Source organism: Capricornis sumatraensis, chromosome 20, assembly GCF_032405125.1.
Source record: "Capricornis sumatraensis isolate serow.1 chromosome 20, serow.2, whole genome shotgun sequence".
NCBI classification, from domain to species: domain Eukaryota; kingdom Metazoa; phylum Chordata; class Mammalia; order Artiodactyla; family Bovidae; genus Capricornis; species Capricornis sumatraensis.
Genome location: NC_091088.1, coordinates 38,996,895 through 39,014,367, shown reverse-complemented (window position 1 = coordinate 39,014,367; position 17,473 = coordinate 38,996,895).

The following is a 17,473-nucleotide window of genomic DNA, read 5'->3' as shown; positions in this document are numbered from 1 at the left end:
ACCTAGATCTGAAAACTCATCTTCTCAATGCAAGGGTTTGATGATGCCCAATCCGCACAGATCCAATGAGCACAAAAACCAGTGATGATTTTGTCCTGAAGATAAAACTCCTGCGGATGAACAAATGTTCTGGGGATTACATTAGCTAGCCAGGTTAATTAAAAACAACTCCAATAATTAGTTTTGTGCATTCAGTTTCTTTGTTATTAGTGCAGATGCTTTTCATAGAGGGGACAAAAGCTCCTCAATGAAACCTTGCTGGCTTCTCTGTCTCTCCTCTGAACTTGTGTTCCAAAAAATGTATCATGCATTCAGAGGGTTTGCTAGATTTAAAATAAATCATCTCTTTAGCATATGCAGCATCAGATACATTGAGTTATACCTTGAGATGAAGAGACATAAAAACATGGTGTCTTATTCTGTCTTCTGTTGCTATTAACATGCCCAATGGGACATCTTAAAAGAGGGTTGATGTTGATTAGGATGTGTTCAAGAATGCTAAAATGAACAAGAACATAAATATAAACTCCTTTCCTAATAAAGCAGATTTTTAAAAAGAAGACATTGTGAATGTAACAAATGAGACAGAGGAAGTGGGTTGTAACCCTGAATCTACTTCCCTGATTCTCCATTTCATCATCATCCCGGGCTGCCATAGATGAATAGCAAGCTCTAGGAGGCATTACTCAGAATCATGTTAAGATATCACATTTGACTAAGAACAGAAGTACCATATGATCTAGCAGTCCCTTTCCTGGGCATATGTCCAGAAAGTGAAAGTGAAGTCGCTCAGTCATGTCCAACTCTTTGTGACCCCATGGACTGTAGCTTACCATGCTCCTCTGTCCATGGGATTTTCCAGGCAATAGTACTGGAGCGGATTGCCATTGCCTTCTCCAGGGGATCTTCCCGACCCAGGGATTGAACCCGGGTCTCCCGCATTGTAGACAGACACTTTACTGTCTGAGCCAGCAGAGCATGTCCAAACAAAACTCTAATTCCAAAAGACATTAATACTTGCACCCCTATTCACAATAGCAAAGACATAGCAACAACCTAAATGTCTGTGAACTGATGAATGGATAAAAAGATACACAAACACATACACACCATGGAATATCACTCAGCCATAAAAATAAAATAATGCCATTTTAAGCAACAGAAATGAAACTAGAGATTATCATACTAAGTGAAGCTAAGTCAGAAAGAGAAAGGTGAATACTGTATTATATCACTTATATGTGGAAACTAAAATAAGATATGAACCTGTCTATGAAACAGAATCACAGACATAGAAAACAGGTCGTGGTTGCCAGGGGTGAGAGGATTGGGGGAAGGATGGCATGTGCAATTAATATAGCATATGTAAGCTGTTATATATAGAATGGATAAACAACAGGTTTCTGTTGTATAGCAGAGGGCTATATTTAGTATCCTATGATAAATCATAATGGAAAAGAATATGAAAAAAGAATGTATATCTGAATCACTCTGATGTACAACAGTAATTAATACAACATTGTAAATCAACTATACTTCCATTGGGGGGGAAAAAAAGACACCACATTACATGAGTCTAGAAAATAGTATGACCCACAGCTTTTTTCTGGGAAGGATCTCTTATATGCCATAACCCCAGTAGAGGCAACCAGCTAGGCAAGGCCTGTATGAAATGACTCTGTCCTCCCCAGTCATTGTCAGTTTTTCTGTCATTCACACACAAGTCTGAACCAGGCCAATCAAATTCTGTGTCCAAAATATTAGTGAACTAGAATAGGGTAACACTGAGTCTGGGAGTCTTGGGAATGACCCGCTTGAATGTGTTGAGTCCATTCTAAAGGAGATTAGTCCTGGATGTTCTTTGGAAGGAATGATGCTAAAGCTGAAACTCCAGTACTTTGGCCACCTCATGCAAAGAGTTGACTCATTGGAAAAGACTGATGCTGGGAGGGATTGGGGGCAGGAGGAGAAGGGGACGACAGAGGATGAGATGGCTGGATGGCATCACCGACTTGATGGACATGAGTTTGAGTGAACTCCGGGAGTTGGTGGTGGACAGGGAGACCTGGCGTGCTGCGATTCACGGCGTCACAAAGAGTTGGACACGACTGAGTGACTGAACTGAACTGAGAGCAGCACTCTGCTATGCAACTTTCCCAGTGATGACAATGTTCTATAGCTTGCACTGTCCAATCCAGTAGCCACATGTGGATACTGAGCAACTGAAATGTGGCTACTGTGACTGTGGAACTGACCCTTTCATTTTGCTTAAATTTACATTTAAATTTAAGAGCTAGCATCTGTTATAGTGAATGGCACAGCTCTAGAGCTGTTTTACAGTCTTCAATATCTGCTAAGGAACCCCAAGAGGCTCTTCTGTTATCTCTTTTGCCAAGTTTTGGCTGTTCAGCCATTGCATTGTTTTTGTAAGACACCCCAGGAACTTTGCAATAAATCCCCCAATTTAATTCAGCTAGCCAAAGAGCCTTAATTAAGACAGGGTGTTAATTAAGCTAAAAGCTTAAATACTGTTCTTTAATGGAGGGATGTCTGTCCATCACACCAAAACCATCCAGATGCAAAGATACTGGATCTCCTCTTGCCTGTGGGTGTTCTACCAAAGTAGGAATGAAGAAGGAAGATGAAATTTTTACTGCCCATCTAATACCCTAAGCAAACTATCTTAGGAAGTCACAAGGCGATCCTATTTGAAATAGGAAAGAATTAGTGGTGCAGTTTGTTCATGTCAGAGTTACATGAGACTCAGCCTTGGCCTAGGGATCTGGAAAAGTTGAGCTCACATTCTGCCTATTCCTCTTTTCCTCAATGAGATGTGACAAGCTATGTAGTCAGTATAAGTCTCAGTAGCCTCCTAATTTTAAGGAAGCCTTAAAACTAGACTATCATTAAGGTCATTCTACTAGGCTGTAATAAGTTATAAGCCATGAGCATCCTGACACCTTCTTATTCACTGTTGTAACCTTACACAGCTGATCTGGAATGCACTGTTGGCATCTCAGACCTTGTCCAGGGGAAATATGGAAGCTTCATCTTGAAGCTGAGCTAGATTTGGGCCAAAGGTTAACAAACTCCTGAGGTTTCACAGGTGGTCATTACATTGGCAGTGTCCCAATTTGACATTCATGGACACAGTCTGACTGTGGGTGACCTTGAGTCTCTTCTCCATGTTAGGGGGTTTGGTTTTCCCAATCACAAGACAAATGGGAACTTTACAATTTAAACAATGCAACCATCATCACACAATAACTTACATAACTTTCCTAACAAGTTTGTGAAGGAATTCCTGTCTCACCATCATTGCTACCTCATTGCATCGTTGTTACTGCTTTGCAAATGGGGACACCAGAGCTCAGAGTGAGGAAGCCAGTTGATTCAGATCCCAATGTTAATACGCAGAGGAGGCAAAATTCACAACCAGATCTTCTGACTCTAAATCCAACACTTAGTTGAGAAGAACATCTGTATCTGCTTTAAAATTTTATGGAGACAGATGAAATACCATATGTTTAATACTTTGGAAAGAAAATGTGAAGCAAATAAAGTTTGCATTTTAAGAGATGAGAAGGGCAAGAGTGTCATTCTTTTGGGGGATCTGGATTTTGAGGTGTGTTCCTGAAAGTTTGGTGCTTGGATGTTAGCCTATTTTTATCTTGTAGCTAACAGTTACGGGGAAATCTGGAGAGCATACCTTACATATAAGTCAGATTACTGTTGTCCTGTGTTTAATTGTAGCCAGTTCTTTTGACACCTGGCATATTCTATCATTCTCATTAAACCCTTACAATGGCCCAGTGTAGTCAATACTATGATCTGTAAATATAATATGAAGGCAGTTTGATGCAGAAAGGCTAAATGACGTGTCTGAGAGCACAGATATAAAAGCTGACCAAGCCAAAAAGTGACACTTCTGATCTGCCTAAATGCCAAGCTCAGGTTCTCAGTCATGAGGTGATTATTTCCTTCTTGTTAATTATGAACCTTTGATAAACTTTCACCTTAATGACTCATCTGTTTTACTGACACTGCATGAAAAGAAACCAGGGTCCATACAGGGACTATCATAGGGCTTCGAGGGGTCAATGTGATGATGACAAAAGGACCGGCATGAGAAACCCTGGGTGAGGGGAGCCTTTCCTTGCTATTTCCTCTCTAGTGTTAACACTGAAATACCATGGCTTTTCTTCAGCACTGGGGTGGGGGTGAGGCAGAAAACTACCTTCATACTCTCACTAGATCATGTCTGACAGAATGTCCCTTGTTCGCCCTGGTACTTCCCAGGTGGCACAGTTGGTGAAGAATCTGTGTGCCAGTGCAGGAGACAGGAGATTTAGGTTTGATGCCTGGATGGGGAGGATCCCCTGGGGGAGGGCATGGCAACCCACTCCAGTATTCTTGCCTGGAGAATCCCATGGACAGAGGAGCCTGGCAGGCTACAGTCCATGGGGTCATATGAGCTGGACACAGCTGAGTGCACATGTGCACACACACACTCTCACTAGATCATATCTGACAGGATGCCCCTTGTTCATCTTGGTGCTACATGACCAAGCTCAGAGCCTGACCCAGTAGACTCTGCTGGACACATGAATCATTCTGACTTCTAATACTGCTAATAGGTAAGCACACCCAGACTGTGCACCAGCCTTTGTCTTAATCTCCCATAAAGTACCATTTATGTATTACATGTGCAGAATGCAAGTTAACAAGTATTACAGTTTCTCATTAAAATTTATAGTCAGCTGTTACAGGAACACCCTCATGTGTGGTGTGTGGTTAGGAAAGAACCTGTATTTGGACCAAAACAAGAGCCCCTCAAGAAGGTTCCATTATATCAGAAACATCCTGGGGCATTGTGGGAATTTTTTGAACAGGCCAAGCCAGGAAAGCATAGTGAAACCCATACTGAGGATGTTTTGGGGGAATCTTAGAGCTTTCATGGACACCTGAAGTTATTCCTCTTATCAACAGGCTATCTTACAGATAGAAAGTAATCCATTGAGGAAGTGGGATTTCATGGTTTCCGAGTTAGTGTTCACTTTGATATCCTGGTGCTGGGGGTTACTGGTCTGTTTTTGGTCTGAATTCATCTACCACCTGGCCTGCCTCTTGAGAAACCTATATGCAGGTCAGGAAGCAACAGTTAGAATGGGACATGGAACAACAGACTGGTTTCAAATAGGAAAAGGAGTACATCAAGGCTGTATATTGTCACCCTGCTTATTTAACTTCTATGCAGAAATGCTGGGCTGGAAGAAGCACAAGCTGGAATCAAGATTACCGGGAGAAATATCAATGACCTCAGATATGCAGATGACACCACCCTTATGGCAGAAAGTGAAGAGGGACTAAAAAGCCCCTTGATGAAAGTGAAAGAGGAGAGTGAAAAAGTTGGCTTAAAGCTCAACCTTCAGAAAACGAAGATCATGGCATCTGGTCCCATCACTTCATAGCAGATAGATGGGGAAACAGTGGAAACAGTGTCAGACTTTATTTTTTTGGGTTCCAAAATCACTGCAGATGGTGACTGCAGCCATGAAATTAAAAGACGCTTACTCTTTGGAAGGAAAGTTATGACCAACCTAGATAGCATATTGAAAAGCAGAGACATTACTTTGCCAGCGAAGGTCCATGTCGTCAAGGCTATGGTTTTTCCAGTAGTCATGTATGGATGTGAGAGTTGGACTGTGAAGAAAGCTGAGCACTGTAAAAATTGATGCTTTTGAACTGTGGTGTTGGAGAAGACTCTTGAGAGTCCCTTGGACTGCAAGGAGATCCAACCAGTCCATCCTAAAGGAGATCATTCCTGGGTGTTCTTTGGAAGGAATGATGCTAAAGCTGAAACTCCAGTACTTTGGCCACCTCATGCGAAGAGTTGACTCATTGGAAAAAACTCTGATGCTGGGAGGGATTGGGGGCAGGAGGAGAAGGGGATGACAGAGGATGATATGGCTGGATGGCATCACCCACTCGATGGACGTGAGTTTGAGTGAACTCTGGGAGTTGGTGATGGACAGGGAGACCTGGCATGCTGCAGTTCATGGGGTCACAAAGAGTCAGACATGACTGAGCGACTGAACTGAACTGAACTGACTGAACCTACTTTATGGCTGTAATAAGGAATTGTTGGTCTGGAGAGTTCCTATCAATATCAAGGGGAATTCACATACATGGCTTTGTTGTTTGTAACTCTCACATACTCCTAAGAGTATGAGAGGCAAAGATGGGGTGGCCAGGAATGTCAAGAAACTCTGATAATGGCATATTAGTAAGAATTGTATAACACTGAGCTAGTTAGTTAGGAGGAGAGATGCTCATTAGGAAGGAAGAATTATTTTTCAGACTCCTGTAGAGCCAATTATTCAATCATAATCAAAATGTTCAGTTTTATATAAGATTTAATGGGAGGAGATGACCATGTGGAAAGAGATTTTACCCAGACTGAAAGTGTGTTTATGACAGAGGGCCAAGTCTATGCCATACTCTCCATGCATAGCACTGTGTCAACCACACCATCCAATATCAACAACTGTTTGTTGATAAACGGAACACAGTGATTATTCAAGAAGGGACTTTACAGGAGTCAGAACTGTCTGAAAAGTATAAGGGGTTCCTGGGGGGTGGTTATCAGTTCTGTCACTATATATTTATTATCAGAGTTGGGCTAGTCACCTGTCAGGTGATCTGTTCATGTGAGAAATGCCTAGATAGATAATTTTCTGAGATGCCACAATGATGTGCCAGAAAGATGTCTGCTATGATGGACACACTGTAATATAAATCACTAATCATATATCAGTCCTTGGAGACCATTGTGTTAGTGAAATGGATTTGGGATTGGAATGGCAAAGACCCTGAAGTGAGAAAGAGAGCTCTGACTGGGGAGGAGAACATAGTAGGGGAATAGAGATCCTTGATGAAAAATGTACCTTTAGAACTGACCAATTATAATGTTGCCCAGAAACCAAATCTCTTTCCCCACAGGACCTGTAGGCTGCTCTGCCAAAGTCTTGGTAGAGTACCTTCTGCCGAGTCTGGTGGGACTAGAGAGGAACTTCTACCCCTATCAATTGAACACATTAGTTGTCATTTTTCTATTATCAGGCTTTCCCCACACCTTTAAATCAAGAGTTTGACAGATATCTACTTACAGTGTACACATTCATCTATCCCTCACTCTTTTCCCCATTCCTGGAAAGTACACTGTAGTGGATTTCAAGTGATGTGCTATAAACAATCTCTGTAAAAGAAGGGGTCTGATGACTTTCCTCTTAGAGTCTTTCCCTTTTATAAGGTATCATTACACAATGTGCAGCACAGGCATAGTGCAGGATAAAGATATAAGACCTATTATTTTCTAATCTAAGGGAACTTTGGATCCTGATGTGGAGAGTCACACAGGTAATAACACAAGACAACAACCAAAGCCACTTGACTGGGCAGAATATGGTTGTGTTGAAAGATAAGAGGGACCAGTAAGTTTTGCTAAGATTTAGGAGAGGGAGAAATCCCAGGGAGGGATTCCAGGAAAAGTTGGGTTCTTATTGATAGAAATTGTTACAATGGCCATACTACCCAAAGCCATCTACAGATTTTAATGTGACTCCTATCATATTACCCGTGAGGTTTTTCACAGAACTAGAACAAATAATCCTAAAATTTACTGGGAACCATAAAAGACCCAGAATTGCCAAACCAATCCCGAGGAGGGAGACACAAGCAGGAGGCATGACCCTTCCAGACAATACCACAAAACTACAGTAATCAAAACAGTGTGGTACTGGTACAAAAGCAGGCATACCAATCAATGGAACTGAACAGAGAACCCAGAAATAAGCCCACACACCTATGGTCAATTAATCTTTGACACAGGAGGCAAGAATATTGTTGTTCAGTCACTCAATAGTGTCTGACTCTGCGACCCCATGGACTGCAGCATGATGGGCTTCCCTGTTCTTCACCATCTCCTGGAGCTTGCCCAAACTCATGTCCATTGAGTCGGTGATGCCATCCAACCGCCTCATCCTCTGTCGTCCTCTTCTCTTCCTGCCTTCGATCTTTCCCAGCATCAGGGTCTTTCCTATGAGTTGGCTCTTTGCATCAAGTGGCTAAAGTATTAGAGCTTCAGCTTCAGCATCAGTCCTTCCAATGAATATTCAGGGATGATTTCCTTTAGGATGGAATGGTTTGATCTCTTTGCAGTCCAAGAGACTCTCAAGAGTCTTCTCCAACACCACAGTTGAAAAACATTAATTCTTTGGTGCTCAGCCTTTTTTATGGTCCAACTCTCACATCCATACAAGACTACTGAAAAAACCATACCTTTGTTGGCAAAGGAATGTCTCTGATTTTTAATATGCTGTCTCAGTTCAGTTCAGTCGCTCAGTCATGTCTGACTCTTTGTGACTCCATGAATCACAGCACACCAGGCCTCCCTGTCCATCACCAACTTCCAGAGTTCACCCAAATTCATGTGCATCGAGTCGGTGATGCTAGGTTGGTTGTAAATATTAGATATCCAGATGACACCACCCTTATGGCAGAAAGTGAAGAAGAACTAAAGAGCCTCTTGATGAAAGTGAAAGAGGACAGAGAAAAAGTTGGCTTAAAACTCAACATTCAGAAAACTAAAATCATGGCATCTGGTCCCATCACTTTATGGCAGATAGATGGGGAAACAGTGGAAACAGTGGCTGACTTTATTATTCTGGGCTCCAAAATCACTGCAGATGGTGATTGCAGCCATAAAATTAAAAGATGCTTACTCCTTGGAAGGAAAGTTATGACCAACCTAGACAGCATATTAAAAAGAGAGACATCACTCTGCCAACAAAGGTCCATCTAGTCAAGGCTATGGTTTTTCCAGTAGTCGTGTATGGATGTGAGAGTTGGACTATAGAGAAAGCTGACTGCCAAAGAATTGATGCTTTTGAACTGTGGTGTTGGAGAAGACTCTTGAGAGTCCCTTGGACTGCAAGGAGATCCAACCAGTCCATCCTAAAGGAGATCAGTCCTGGGTGTTCATTGGAAAGACTGATGTTGAAGCTGAAACTCCAATACTTTGGCCACCTGATGCAAATAGCTGTCTCATTTGTAAAGACCCCGATGCTGGGAAAGATCAAGGGCAGGAGGAGAAGGGGATGACAGAGGATGAGATGGTTGGATGGCATCACCGACTCAATGGACGTGGGTCTGGGTGGACTCCAGGAGTTGGTGATGGAGAGGGAGGCCTGGCATGCTGTGGGGTTGCAAAGAGTCAGACATGACTGAGCAACTGAACTAGGTTGGTCATAGCTTTTCTTCCAAGGAGCAAGTGTCTTTTCTGCAATCACGATCTGTAATGATTTTGGAGCCCAAGAAAATACACTGTCACTGCTTCCATAGTTTGCCTGTCTATTTGCCATGAGGTGATGGGACCAGATGCCATGATCTTAGTTTTTTGAATGTTGAGTTCCAAGCTAGCTTTTTCACTCTCCTCTTTCACCTTCATTAAAAGGCTCGTAAGTTCCTCTTCACTTTCAGTGGTTAGGGTGGTGTCTGTCATCTTTGTATCTGAGGTTATTGATATTTCTTCCAGCAATCTTGATTCCAGCTTGTGCTTCATCTAGCCCAGCATTTCTCATGATGTACTCTGCATATAAGTTAAATAAGCAGGGTGACAATACACAGCCTTGACGTACTCCTTTCCCAATTTGGAACCAGTCCATTTTTCCATGTCTGGTTCTAACTGTTGCTTCGTGACCTGCATACAGGTTTCTCACGAGGCAGATAAAGTGGTCTGGTATTCCCATCTGTAAGAATTTTCCAGTTTGTTGTGATCCACATAGTCAAAGGTTTTAGTGTAGTCAGTGAAGCAGAAGTAAATGTTTTTCTGGAATTCTCTTGCTTTTTTTTATGATCCAACAATATATAACGAGAAAAAAGATGATCTCTTTAGCAAGTGGTGCTGGGATAGTTGGACAACTGCATGTAAATCAATGAATTTAGAACACACATTCACGCATGCACAAAAATAAACTCAAAATTGCTTAAAGATCACAAAATTCCTAGAAGAGAACACAAGCAAAATATCCTCTGACTTAAATCATACCAACATTTTCTTGGATCAGTCTCCCAAGCAAAAGAAATAAAAACAAAAATAAGCAAATGGGACCTAATCAAACTTATAAACTTTTGCACAGCAAAGGAAACCATTAAAAAAGCAAGAAGACAACCTATAGGAGAAAATATTTTCAAATGATGTGTCAAACAAGGGCTTAATCTCCAAAATATACATACAACTCAACAGCAACAAAACAAAACAAAACACAACCAAAAAATGGGCAGAGGACACAAATAGAAATTTCCAGTGAAGACATATACAGATTGCCAATAAGCATATGAAAATATGCTGAATGTCACCAATTATTAGAGATATGTATGTCAAAATAACAATGAGGTACCACCTCATGCTGGCCATCATTAAGAAATCTACAAATAATAAATGCTGAAGAGGGTGTGGAGAAAAGGGTCCCCCCCCGCCAACACTGTTAGTGGGAACATAAGTTGGTGCAGCCACCATGGAAAACAGTATGGAAGTTTCTCAAAATACTAAACATGGAGTTGCCATCTGATCCAGCAACCCTACTCCTGGGCATATACCCAAATAGCTACAATTCAAAAAGAAACATGCTCCCCTATGTTCATATTCACAATAGCCAAGAAATGGAAATAACCTAAATGTCCATCAACAGATGAATGGATAAAGATGGAATATATGGAAAGATGAATGGATATATACAATGGAATATTATTCAGACATCAAAATAACAAAATAATGCATTTGTAGCAGCATGGATGCACCTAGAGATTATCATAACATGAAGTCAGAAAGAGAAAGACAGACAGACAAATACCATGTGTTATAGCTTATATGTGGAATCTAAAAATATGGCACAAATGAACCTATCTGCAAAGCAGAAACAGACTCAGAGACATAGAAAACAGATTTGTGGTTGCCAAGGGGTCAGGGAGAGAGAGGGATGGACTGGGAGTTTGGGATTGGTAGACACAAACTATTACATTTAGAATGGGTAACCAACAAATACTGCATAACACAGGGAACTATGTCCAATCTCCTGGGATTAAACCATAATGGAAAATAATTTTAAAGAGAATTTATATATGTGTATAACTGTTTCACTTTGCTGTACAGCAGAAATTAGCACATTATAAATTGACTATACTTGAGTTTAAATATAGACAAACAGAAAGAAGAAAGGCACAAGAGCTTCCCAGAATTGGTGGAGAAAGCACATGTGTATGAAACCATGAGTACTGAAAAAGGTGAAGGGCAATCTTGGTGTTTTATTTTATATGGGTGAGTTATGTGGCCAGATACCAGATATCTTTAAAAGTCAGGCTAAGGACATAGGGCCTTCCCATCAATGTAATGGTGATCCTTTGAAGGTTAAGCAGGGTAATGCCATATAAATAGCTTTTGGGGGAAAATAATCTGGCGGCCTGGAGGAATATGGACTTACTGTATGGGACAGAGTTATAAGGCAGAGAAACTAGACAGAAATGTCTTATTCCAAGTTGGCTATTTTTCTGCTGGAAAATAACCCCTCAGCTTCCAACGAACTGCCTTTTATTATGACACAAAAGCCATAAAAGTAGTGATGTATATAAAAGCAGTACAGGATGTTTTTAGTGGCTTTATGAAATAAAAACAGCAGTAGATAGTTAAAATCGGAATGCCCTGCATCAGGTTATAACCATCTGAGTTTGGGAAGTTGCAACAGCAATGCAATCATATTTTTATAGCTCTAGCTTCATCTTTTCACTCAGGTAACTGAACTATGAGTGGGTGAGAAGGGAAAATCCAGCCAATCAATGCCATTAAAGAGCAAAGGATGAGAGTTGTTGAATTTCAGTGGTCATAGAATTTACCAGATTGATAAAAGAATCATTATGTTCCCAAATGAGAAATATATGTGCTATGAATAAGGCTAAGATTGACACTTGGGAAAACAGGGTCCCTAACAAAATAATACCATTGGTAGAAAAGCAGTCACATCAGGCCTTTGTTTCATACCTATCTCAATTCTGAGGAGGGTGATTTTCACAAATTCATTGCTGTAGACTCTGGGGTTCAGACAATTTGAGAAACTTGCCCATGGCCAAACAGTGAAGACATGGTATCCCAGGATATATCCCAAGATGGGTGCCATCTCTCATGTTGTACATTTGAATGCAACATGAATTTTTTCATAGATTTTGATTTTTCTTTGCTGGTCTGTGAGGGTTCAGTATCTTTTTGAAGCGACCACTGTGGGTCTCAGACTGGAGTGTTTCATTTGTTCACCTGAGACAATCCTGCTGGGGACTTTTAGAAAAGACTGCTTTCTGTGGGCAAAGCTGACAGTTTAGGGTCTTCCGTAGGGTGGGATGGAAGTAGACACCTTTGATGATTACACAATCAGCTGAAGAATGGTTCGCTCAAGAAAGTGATTTGCTTGGTGCAGGGTGTTCTGAGAGATATGGGTATTAATGGATATCATCACATAATCCATGCCATGAAGACTTTGATTTTGCCCCCTACTTCACCCAAGTTTGAGGTCATAAAATGATATGCTAACTTAAATATTACTATATCAAGGAATAAAGGATAGATAGGTATTTGAATATACAAAATGCTTCTAAAACTAGTTAATTTATTTTGCTACCATCATGACCCAAAGAGGAATCTGAGGCCTGGAATGTTACAGAATCTGAAAGGCAGCTCACAGATTGAAAGCTCGATCAGGCTAACTCTTACACCTGCTCTTAAATGACCTCATGAAACCCTTGCTATACACATTCTCTACTTGCACAAATGCACAAAGATGGTTTTGATTCAGTAGCATTCAATTCTATGAAGGGGGGAAATATTTATATTTCTTTATGGGTTATGTTAATAAATAAAATCATGTAGTTGAAGTCAGCTACCATGTTGAAGTACTTCCAAAAAGCTATAAGAAAGAGAAGAAAATACGAGAGTAGAAGTGTTGGGATTGAAAGTATAGGCTCCATGGTGAGCCAGGGTTGGCCTCTTCACTCTATGATTTCCTAACTGTGTGAATGAGAGTTGTACGTGCCTGTAAGGTGGTTGTGGGGATGAAATGACATGATGCCTATGCGCTGCTCAGCTCTGGGCTTCAGTTCAGTTCAGTCACTCAGTCACATCCAACTCTTTGTGACCCCATAAATCACAGCACACCAGGCCTCCCTGTCCATCACCAACTCCCAGAGTTCACTCAAACTCACGTCCATCGAGTGGGTGATGCCATCCAGCTATCTCATCCTCTGTCGTCCCCTTCTCCTCCTGCCTCCAATCCCTCCCAGCATCAGAGTCTTTTCCAATGAGTCAACTCTTTGCATGGGGTGGCCAAAGTACTGGAGTTTCAGCTTTAGCATCAGCCCTTCCAATGAACACCCAAGGACTGATCTCCTTTAGGATGGACTAGTTGGATCTCCTTGCAGTCCAAGGGACTTTCAAGAGTCTTCTCCAACACCACAGTTCAAAAGCATCAATTCTTCAGCTCTCAGCTTTCTTGACAGTCCAACTCTCACATCCATACATGACCACTGAACAAATCATAGCCTTGACTAGATGGACCTTAGTCAGCAAAGTAATGTCTCTGCTTTTCAATATGCTATCTAGGTTGGTCATAACTTTTCTTCCAAGGAGTAAGCATCTTTTAATTTTATGGCTGCAGTCACCATCTGCAGTGATTTTAGAGCCCCCCCAAAATAGTCTGACACTGTTTACACTGTTTCCCCATCTATTTCCCATGAAGTGATGGGACCAGATGCCATGATCTTCGTTTTCTGAATGTTGAGCTTTAAGCCAACTTTTTCACTCTCCACTTTCACTTTCTTCAAGAGGCTTTTGAGTTCCTCTTCACTTTCTGCCATAAGGGTGGTGTCATCTGCATATCTGAGGTTATTGATATTTCTCCCAGCAATCTTGATTCCAGCTTGTGCTTCTTCCAGCCCAGAATTTCTCATGATGTACTCTGCGTATAAGTTAAGCAGGGTGACAATATACAGCCTTGATATACTCCTTTTCCTATTTGGAACCAGTCTGTTGTTCCATGTCCAGTTCTAACTGTTGCTTCCTAACCAGCACATAGGTTTCTCAAGAGGCAGGTCAGGTGGTCTGGTATTCCCATCTCTTTCAGAATTTTCTACAGTTTATTGGGATCCACATAGTCAAAGGCTTTGGCATAGTCAATAAGGCAGAAATAGATGTTTTTCTGGAACTCTCTTGCTTTTTCCATGATCCAGTGGATGTTGGCAATTTGATCTCTGGTTCCTCTGCCTTTCCTAAAACCAGCTTGAACATCTAGAAGTTCACGGTTCATGTATTGCTGAAGCCTGGCTTGGAGAATTTTGAGCATTACTTTACTAGCGTGTGAGTTGAGTGCAACTGTGCGGTAGTTTGAACATTCTTTGGCATTGCCTTTCTTTGGAATTGGAATGAAAACGGACCTCTTCCAGTCCTGTGGCCACTGCTGAGTTTTCCAAATTTGCTGGCATATTGGGCTTGGAACCTACTAAAAGTCCCCATCATGATAGATATCACAGTAGTCATAGAGACAGTATAATATGAACTGAACACTTATTATGTGCCAGGCATTTTTGTAAGTGACTTATGCACATTTACTCATTTGGCCCTCATGATAACAATAGGTATTCTTATTTTCATCTCTATTGTAAAGATAAGGTGACTGAGACACAGAGATGTTATGCAATTTGTCTAAGGCCTCACAGCCAATAAGTGGTACCCAGTAGTGGGACACAATAGCCTATATTCTTAGCCACTATGCTATGTGTCTTCTCTAGTTGTGCAAGACCCTTAATAAAGTCCAGAGTGGGCAAGGAAGTGCCCAGTTCCTACAATTAGAGACCAAATGTGTAGGCCACTGGAAAACAAGCCAGGGAAAACTTTAGGGTGCAAAGAAATGGCCACATCCCACTGAAAGCATCAACATGGCTCATGAAAGACAGGATTTGAGATAGGCCTTGAAGGATGAGTCAAGACAGGTACAGATGGACACACAGAGGAGAATATTCAGGTAGCATGATATACAAAAGGAACATTCTGTTATGTGGGAATACTCAGCAAAACTCTATAAAATTGTGAACATTGGGTTACAGAGCACCTGACTTCCCCTGAACTATTCAGCATGATGCTGGTGTAGGGTTCAGACAGACCTACATCAAATTCAGCTCTACTGCTCATGAGCTGTGGCTTTGACCCCTCTCTCTCAATATAGCTCTAGCTCAGTCATTTAGTTGTGTCTGACTCTTTTGCGACCCCATGGACTGTAGCCCACCAGGCTCCTCTGTCCATGGGATTCTCCAGGCAAGAATACTGGAGTGGGCTGCCATTTCCTTCTCCAGGGGATATTCCTGACCCAGGAATCGAACCCTCATCTTCTGAATTCACAGGCAGATTCTTTACCACTGAGCCACCTGGGAAGCTCCCTATCCTAGTATATCAGTTAGTAAATGGGATTATTGTACCTCAGAGCACCGCTATGATTCTGCATGAGGTGCTGTAGATAAAGGGCCAGTCGTGAGTTTCAGTAGAAAAACTGGCTTCCAGGTCAGGTCCTTGCCATGGCTTACAGGTGAGACTTGGGAGCATTCAGAGTGAGAGCTGCTGGGTAAACTTGAGTTTTCCCAGCCAAGTATTCTATCCACTGTGTATATCAGTTTGATTTGGAATTCTTTCTCTGCACACCTTTGGAGTATCTAGACCCACATCAAATTTGTCCAGGAAACACAACCTAAATCACCTCTGGAGATTTTCTTCCCCTTTATTTTTCTAAAATTATTACAATTTCTATCATGGAAGACTGTTTATTATTTCTGAAGGGTCCATTTCTGAGAATAGCCTTATGTGCCTAGGGAAAGGCTGGGGCACACCACTTCTGACCTGCTCACATGACATGAGCCTCCTAAGGAGATTTGCCAAATAAAATACAAGATGCCCAGCAAAACTTGCATTTAACATAAATTTAACAAATATTTTAAGTAATACTGAGGATATACTTATACTAAAATGTTTTGGATATGCTTATACTAAAAAATATGTTCATTATCTGAAATGGAAATTTAACTGGGTGTCATACATTTTTATTTGTTATGTCTGATAACTCTAACCCTAAGGTCCAGGGAGCCCAGTAGGGTGGGATATCAGTTTCGGAAATCAGATCTTGGTGTTCAGATCCTCATTCACTTATTGGTTATATAATCTTTCACTTGGGCTCTCCAGATGGTACAGTGATAAAGAATCTGCCTGCCAATGCAGGAGATACAAGAGACATGAGTTCAATCCATGGGTTGGGAAGATTTCCCTGGAGTAGGAAATGGCAACCCTTTCCAGTATTTTGCTTGGGAAATCCCATAGACAGAAGAACTTGGTGTGCTGCAGTCCATGGGGTTGTGAGAGAGTCAGACGTAACTGAGCACACGCACACACACATACACACAATCTTTCTCTTAATCTCTCTCAAGTGAAAGCCCTTATATTAACCATGATGATTATTGGTGAAGATATTCCTCTTAGAAACACTGAAAAGATAAAGTGAAGTAGCATAGGTCAGTACAACTGGTATACCTCCCAGTGCATAACAGAAGTGCCATACATGTGAGAGTAACTTTATGTGTTGTTTGCAAAGTTTTCTGTCAACAGTGCTATTCCCTGAAATTGTTCAGACTAATTATGGCTATAAAGAAAGCTGAGTGCTGAAGAATTGATGCTTTTGAACTGTGGTGTTAGAGAAGACTCTTGAGAGTCCCTTGGACTGCAAGGAGATCCAGCCAGTCCATCCTATAGGAGATCAGTCCTGGGTGTTCTTTGGAAGATGTTGAAGCTGAAACTCCAATACTTTGGCCACCTGATGCAAAGACCTGATTCATTGGAAAAGACCCTGATGCTGGGAAGGACTGAGGGCAGGAGGAGAAGGGGACGACAGAGGATGAGATGGTTGGATGGCATCACAGACTCAATGGACATGGGTTTGGGTGAACTCCGGGAGTTGGTAATGGACAGGGAGGCCTGGCATGCTGTGGTTCGTGGGGTCCCAAAGAGTCAGACATGACTGAGCAACTGAACTGAACTGAATTATGGCTACCTTTTCTCCAAGGCCATCCAATGGGTAGGTTGTAGATCTGAGGTTATAACTCAGATGTCCAAACTCCCACTCCAGGGCTTTCTCTAATGTCTCTGGTAGCCTCTCTCGCGTGAGTAATTGTTGTCTTCAGTCAACTGGAGGAAGACTCAGATTGAAATCAAATCCCAACATTTGCAGAATGGTTCATTGCCATGGCTTGCTTTAGAGTCTGTGAGAGCAGGATTCCTTAGGAAAGTATTTTTCTCTTATGATTGTGTTCCCAAAGATGGGAAACCCGTTTTAAGGGA